Source organism: Pleurodeles waltl, chromosome 11, assembly GCF_031143425.1.
Source record: "Pleurodeles waltl isolate 20211129_DDA chromosome 11, aPleWal1.hap1.20221129, whole genome shotgun sequence".
Classification (NCBI taxonomy): Eukaryota; Metazoa; Chordata; class Amphibia; order Caudata; family Salamandridae; genus Pleurodeles; species Pleurodeles waltl.
Window position 1 is genome coordinate 691,773,058 of NC_090450.1, and position 7,963 is coordinate 691,781,020.

At 43.7% G+C, this 7,963-nt stretch overlaps 1 long non-coding RNA gene across 1 annotated transcript; it reads right to left on the reverse strand.

The window, feature by feature from the left end:
• Positions 1-2,333: 2,333 nt before the first annotated feature.
• Positions 2,334-6,037, reverse strand: LOC138266662 (uncharacterized). The gene is made up of 3 exons (XR_011199605.1): positions 5,966-6,037; positions 2,605-2,703; positions 2,334-2,462 (listed from the first exon to the last, which is right to left on the reverse strand). It is a non-coding gene; the product is annotated as an uncharacterized lncRNA (long non-coding RNA).
• Positions 6,038-7,963: the final 1,926 nt, after the last annotated feature.

Consider the following 7,963-nt stretch of genomic DNA (forward strand, 5'->3'; position numbering starts at 1 on the left):
TTCCTCCCCTTGATGTTAGAGGCTGGTGGCAGGGTGATACAGGGGTATCACACAGAGGCTAGGAGGCTCAGGTGGTCAAAGGTGCTGTTCTACCTAATGAGTGTGTTCAACAGCCAGTGCATCGACCACCAACTTAAACATTGCCGGGCTGACCTGGTGGCCAGAGAGCAAGACCTGCTGGACCACCTGGATGTGGTGATTGATGGCCGTGTTGGTAAGTACAAATTAGACTAATGTGTACAGTAAAATGCTCATTAGTGACAGTAGCAGATTTTGTGACATGCTGCACGCAATGTTTGTGGACATGTGGAATGCAAGTTGAACAAACAGTGCCCCGATTTATACAATTTTTGCTACGCATTACCGTCCTTTGTTGACACAAAAGCTATACAAACTTACAAAAGACAACTTTATCTTGTAAATTAGTGCTGCTTTGACGTCAATAGATGGTGGTAATGCGGCACAAACAAAAGTATTATTCAGGTCCTGTGAGTGTACCAGGCATGAGATGTATTTCACATGCTAATGCGAGGAACCAATGTAGTCCACAAATTTTTTAATACATGTCTGAACAGTATTCATAGCCATACGTACAAAGATCTTCCTAACCTCTGGTAATATCTTAGGCTGATATTTTGACTTGGTTTGTGCAGCATTTAAATTAATTATGGATGCCAAAGTAATGCACACTTGATAATATCTAAATATTTTGTGCTACTTTCCATAGCTGTAGCGTAAACAAATGAAGCAAATGCTACGCATAAAAAAAGAACATCTGTCCCTAAGTTCATTGTTTCTGTGTGTTTTTTTTTGCCTTGGGCACAATTGCTGGTACAGAGCTGGTGCATTTGTCATCTGTGTCACTTTATAGCCAAACAATTTTCTAAAGGTAATTGGTCATCATGGGATCCCTGAACTTTGTGAATGCATGGTCACAAATTATTTATTTGCATGATGTTGTGCAAGGGACCCCTGACTGCTTCCATCATACATTTAAAGTGACAAACTAGTTTGGTAGTTTACGTTTGGTACACCCCTGCTGATCTAGTGCAGCATATGTAGAATTGTTAACTTCTCAGTATGAAGGCTATCACAGACATGGGTGTATGCTAAGATCAGCAGGCCAGCATTCCTGTGAGTGCGGCATTCCCAAGGTGCATACAAATACAGACCTACGTCATCAAGATTGCCGAAGTAGGACATTTGCTAAACCATGTTTCAATTAGGGGACAGTGTCAGTTCGGTTGTATAACCACAGATCACCCAAATTGGCAAATGTAAGATAATGAATGTGGCTAAGTGTGATCTACAATACCTGATAGAGGTACACAGGGCCCTGAGTAACACATTTCAGGTGCAATGACTAAACCTGTGCCCATGCATTCTGTCACGGATGATCAAATTAAACACTGTCAGCATATATTTCTTTGTTGTTTTGATTTAGATAAAGGGCCAATCCATGTTTAGCGTAACATTGTCATCAAGTACCACACAGGATCCCTGCCTTCCTGGTTTCATAGGGGGCATATACGGCTCTGGGTACACTGCCATTGTGGCATATGTGACCTACATACAACACAGGCACACATATAATGGACCTTAGAAAGCACAATGGTTCCTGAACTAAACTCAACCCACGTGAGCATCGCACAGTAACTCATTGTCCCTTCTGTACAGGGAGCAGACATTGAGCACATTTCACCCTTCCATGTTTTACAGGTGCACCATCCCCCTACACAATTGGTGAAGTGGCTCGATTTGCGGACCCAGACATATCCAGTAAGTGTTGATATGTTTGTCCTGTGTTGTGTTTGCAGCTGTTGTGTGATTGACTCCTGTGTGTTGGACTCATTGCAAGGTATGATGTGCTGGCACATGATCTGATATGTGACTTGACTGGAGTTTGACATTTTGTTCCATGTTTGAGTTGGACAATCTGTGGCGGAGAGTCTTATGTTGGGAGTCGAGTGCTGCGCTATAGGCATGGGCAGGTGAACAGGGTGATATTTGTTGTTACATGCACAATTGTATTTTGTAAGTTGGAGCCGCTTTTGCGTCAAAAAGCGGCGCAAATGCGGCGCTAAAAAGTATAAATATGGGCCTTAGTGTTTTGAAGGGCCGCTGTGTTGTCCTTTAAAGGCATTGACTTCCGCTTAGCCTTACGGCTGATTCCTCCAGAGCTCTTTTGTGACGACTTTATGGTGTAAAGATAACAAAATACATATTAGGTATTGCTATAACTGCTATATCCTAGAGGAGAAAGAGGTTTGAGAGACAATAAGGTTAGGATTAATTTGGCTCTAGAGTTTCTAAAATGCACCTGCTGTGTTCCGTTGTGAGGGTCCTTCTTTATAGATGACCTTCCTTAGGCGCTGTAGACTTCCTTTTGTAGACTGTCTTTTTAGTGTCCCCTACCACTTTCTGCATCGCTGGCATTCTGCCCGATTGTACCACCAGCGGGTCTGGAGGAAAAAAAGAAGAATAAATGTCACATTTACAATATGATACACTGACTATGCATGCCCTCTGAGGGTACCATCTACAGGGTTTTATGAGGCTTTTTGATGTTTTCACAGTGTTTACACAAGGACTCTTTTTGTTTACCCACAAAAGATGTATCCTGAGACAGTATGCCTGGGGCGTCTTGAGCCTGGAGGATTTGTTTTAGAGCACCCACTGCAAACTGTAGTTCAGCATCATAGCCTGTAAAGGAACACAAACATAGGAAAACATTAATGAAAAAATAAAAAAATACGAAATCGAGACAACGCTGTTCAGGAAGGAGGTTGACAAGGTTCTCTGAACTATAAATCTCTCGATACATATACCTTATTTCAAGGCATCTATTTCCTCTGGGGACAGTGTTAGCTCTTGGGGAGCTTTCTCACAGAAGAGACAAAAAAGGACTTTTAACCCCTAATGCTTTTTACGCTACATTCATAATTGCCTGCAGCCACTCATTTTAAATTATATACTAGGTCTGCATAATATAATACTAAAACCATAACACAACAATCTAAAATCCCAATCCTCGAGCACAACTGTCGAGTAAAACACATAAAATATAAACATAAAGGTTCTAATTACAGATGCCTCTTTACACTATTTATTCAGAACTACATTTGTATACTTTTAATAACTGTTCCACATATAAACACAAACCCCTCTTGAAATCTCTTTTAGCAACTGCTATTAATTAAGATCCTGTCTAGACCCATGCACCCTACTTACTTATTTTTCTGCTTACAGTCTTACTGAGCGCCTTACAGACATATTAACATAGGCTATTGAAAATATACTGAAAGGCCGTAAAAACACTTATTCAATTAAGAGTTGAAACGTTACCCCTCCTAACAACGGCAATCTTTATTAAATAGCACAGTACACATACCTTCAGAGGTATATACTTATACATATGTTGTATTTCAAAATACATTTTTACATACACAATTTAAAATACAATTAATTTTAAACATGCTCTCTCATGATGTTAACTGTTAAGTATCCTAGCAATCCATACAAATCGGCGCCACTACAAGGTTCTGAAAGTATTATACAGAAAAAACTCTTCTTCACATTTCTCAAACATCATGAGCTGTTTATCAAAAAGGCCACATGGTGGCGCTGATGCATCACATAAGATCTAGGAAACTCTCGGTATGACCTTATTTATATGGCTCCAGAACCTTTACAGCATTATTTACACACATTACTATAATAATTTACAGCCCTTGTAATACCATATAATTCCAATAATTCTACACATTATAACACACAGCACATAACAATTTAAAGCATTAACCTAACTGTATATATATGTACAATGGAATGGTTGCCAGATCTTAGGATCCATTTCCAGGTTTTTGCCCTCACTCCCCATGCTCTCAACCATGTGTGGGGGCAGAGCTCTCCCTAAGCCCCAGTCTAGAGGGTGGAAGCAGACATGCAGAGCCTGCTCCACCACAGACACGTGTATGCAACAACCCTTCCACAGCCATTGATCAATTGTATGCTGTGGAGGAGTACCTGGGGGACCCAAGCATTGTGCACAGAGCCCCTATGTATACAGGGCCCCACCCCAGGTGAGTGCATATGGGTTGGGGTAGGCCTCGAACTGGACGACCCCCGGTATGTAAAGAGGTCCCTTTGCAGGGCCAACATGCTGCATGCTATTTTAGCTGTTTACGCTATTTAAAACACGAATGGTGTGTAGCGCCGGCCATTACATTTATCCCCAGAGTATAGGGCTATGCTTGGAGCAGGGACCCATGCTGGGTGATGCTGAGGTCCCTGTCCACTATTACAAATGAACTGTTGGGGCCGGTTGGGGCTTTCTGACCAGCCCTAAGAATGTGTATGTACTAGCAGTTAGGGACCTTGGCATAGTGCAGCCGGGGACCCTGCACAGCCCCTCCAGCACTTCTGTAATGGGTGGCTGGGGACCTGGCCTGCGTGCGGCACTGGTCCCCAGCTCTCCATTACTCACGTCCTGTTAGTGTCAGGGGCCAGGGTCTCCATCAAGTCCCTGCCAGCACTTCCGTAACGGAAGGCTGGTGACCAGGGCCGCGCAACCCCCGGGTCCGTGTCCGTCATTACACACATCCTGTTAGGATCAGGGACGGGGTCTCTGTCCCGGCCCTAACAATGTGTATACACCGGGAGCTGGGGACCTGGACCGTGTGCGGTCCTGGTTCCTGGCCCCAGCTATATACATATTGTTAGGGCTGAGACGGAGACACCGGCCCTACCAGGATGTGTGTAATGGGTGGCTGGGGACACAGCTCGCGAATGATCCAGGTCCCAGGTCCCAGGTCCCCGCTATATACACGTTGTTAGGGCTGGGATAGAGACCTCGGCCCTACCAGCACTTCTGTAAGTGCTGGTAGGGCCGGAGACCCCGACCCCTGCCCTAACAATGAGTATGAAACAGTGGCTGGGGGCCCACGGGCAGCCCCTATCTCATAACAACAATGTACGTAACAGAGGGCAGGGACCATGGGCGAGCGCTAACAACAATGCATATAATGGAGAGCTGGGACCCGGGTTGTGCGCGTCTGGGACTCAACTTTTAAAACATGTAGGGTTCGATTTTAGAAAAAAACAGCAGAATAATAAAATTGTGTGGGTCTAAGCTACATAGCTTAGGCTTACAATATTAAAAATACCTAATTATCATGCATACTGTACTATAAGTTTAGACCGATTTTTACCACCCCTTTGTGTTTTTTACTTTTAAAATACTTTTCGCTGCTACAAATTAAACATGGGCTTCAACACAACATAAACGTATGTCTCAGATAACCCTGTGTAAAACATAGGCGTTAAGCTCTGATGGGGTGCAGTTGAAAAGGATGGGGAAAACTTCTGTAAGTGCAGGTAGGGCCGTAGACCCTGACCCATGCCCTAACAATGAGTATGTAACAGGGGCTGGGGGCCCAGGCCAGCCCCTATCCCATAACAACAATGTATGCAACGGAGGGCAGGGACCATGGCCGAGGGCAGCCTGGGCCCATGCCCTCCGTTACACACAAGTTGTTAGGGCAGGAACCCAAGGCAGGGGCCAGCCCTAGTAACAATGCATATAATGGAGGGCTGGGACCCGGGTTGTGCGTGTCTGGGGCTCCAAACTTTTAAAACATGCAGGGTTGGATTTTAGAAAAAACAGAAGAATAATAAAATTGTGCGTGTCTAAGCTACATAGCTTGGGCTTACAATATTAAAAACACCTAATTATCATGCATAATGTACTATAAGTTTAGACCGATTTTTACCACCCCTTTGTGTTTTTTACTTTTAAAATATTTTTTGCTACAAATTAAATATGGGCTTCAACACAACATAAATGTCTCAGATAACCCTGTGTAAAACATAGGCATTACGTTCTGATGGGGCGTAGTTGAAAGGGCTGGGGATAATGTCAGGGTGAAACTACAATAGGACATATACAAACACCACAATTACTAACCTTAAGTAGAAGAGGGTTAGCATCACCAGTCTGCGCTCTGCCCTTCATATTCTTCACCCCTGCTGGTCCTGGAAGCCAATGCTCTCCGCAAACTTCAAATACATAGTTCAGAAAAAGAGACCTGCGAATGTGGGGAGGCTTTTTATACCTGCCTCGTGCTAATTATGCATGGGCTTTGTGGAGGGTTGGGCCCAGAAATAGAAGTCTGTTTTAGGTTTTTTATATCAAGTCCTCTGTTTGTTTCATACTTTTAATTGCACAGTCACTTTGTAATTTGACCTCTGCTGATCCCTTTTGAACCTGTCCTGAGAAGTCTTGGGGGCCGACATCTGTTTTAGGTTTGAATTGCATGTCCACTGTTTGTTTCAAACTTTTAATTGCATGGTCACTTTATAATTTGACCTCTGCTGATCCCCTTTGAATCCTGTCCTGGGAACTCTTGGGGGCAGACATCTGTTTTAGGTTTGCATTGCATGTCATCCTTTGAGTCCTGTCCTGGGAAGTCTTTGGGGTGCAACATCTGTTTTAGACTGCCCTTTCATGACCTCTGGCTGTTTCAAACGTTTTTAATTGTGTGGTGTGTTTATACTTTGACTTCTGCTAACTACCTTCGAACCCTGTCCTGGGAAGTCTTATGGGGCATACATCTGTATTAGGTTTTCATGTTATATCATCTGTCTGTTTTAAACATTTTTTTTATTGTGGGGTCCGTGTTTATAATTTTACATCTGGTAACCAGCTTTTAACACACTCCTGGGGGCTTGCATATGTGCTCTGGAGTTTTCATTTCAAAGGCTCTATTTCAGCCCTTAAGTGTGGGGACCCTTTATACTTTGACCTCTGCTAATCACCATTCCTGGGAATTTTGAAGCAAACATATGTTTTAGGTTTCCATTTCTAAATTGATTGGTTGACCCTAACAAAAGCAACATTTGACCAGCCTCTTGTTTTGGATTAGCCAGCAGTGTGGAGGTTTGGTCTTACATATCCACTGTTCCTCCTTGTGAGGAGACACCCAGCAGTCACAAGGTCCTGGCTGTCTGACATGTCCAGATTTGTCCTCTTAGGTGCAGAAACATGGCGCACACCATCAGGGCCCCTATTTTACACAGCCTATAGCCCTAGACACTGGCACGTGACTAACACGTAATCACAGCATGTCACAACCCACGTGATCCACCTATGTCAGTTTTGGGACGGGCTCTCAGGGGCACCAGAAGTCCCAGTAACGGATGTGATGTCAGTTCCGGGGCGGGACAACTGTCACTTTCCAGTTTGATGAGGAAAGGTATCCATTTATTCTACTCACACCATCAGGTGACGGATATAATCCATAAAGAGGCAGTGGCAGCTGCTTTGGATTGTACAGCTTTGAATAGGTGTTAAATTGATGACTCACTAAAGTGTGTAGGAAGACAGGGCTATGGTAGAGATGTAACACAAATGGGCCCTGCCAGCCGCCATGAGAAAATGATTAATCGAAAAGAGAAAATCATTTAGGATGAAATCCTTTGGAGCAATTTGTAAACTCTGCTAGCACAGTTTGGAAGGGTGGTTCAAAGCCTTGGTTTGAAATAAGGTGGTCTCCTATGCTTTGATTGACTTTCTTTGCTTTTACGGGTAGTCTAGCCTATTTTGTTTCTACTTCCTGGAGTCCACAACCCTTTCAGATCAGCAATCGCCACTCTTCCTTTTGCATTTTTTATTGTGAACTTTGTTTCGGGGTGGTCTTTCTCTAGTGCAATGAATGTCTCATACTCGCGAGTATATGCCCTTGGTTGAGGCATTGTTTTCCTTTTACACCACCTAAAATCACTCTTTTTACTCCCTGTCACCGGAACTCTGTTCACCTCTTTCAACAATGAGGAACATTGTCTTCTGGAGGAGTGAGTGGCTACGGCCCAATAGAATTCCAGTTGGATCTCCCTCATCCTCATCTCCAGGAGCATAGCTTGGTCAGTAAGATTGTGGGGTGTGCTTCTGATTTTCCCAACAATC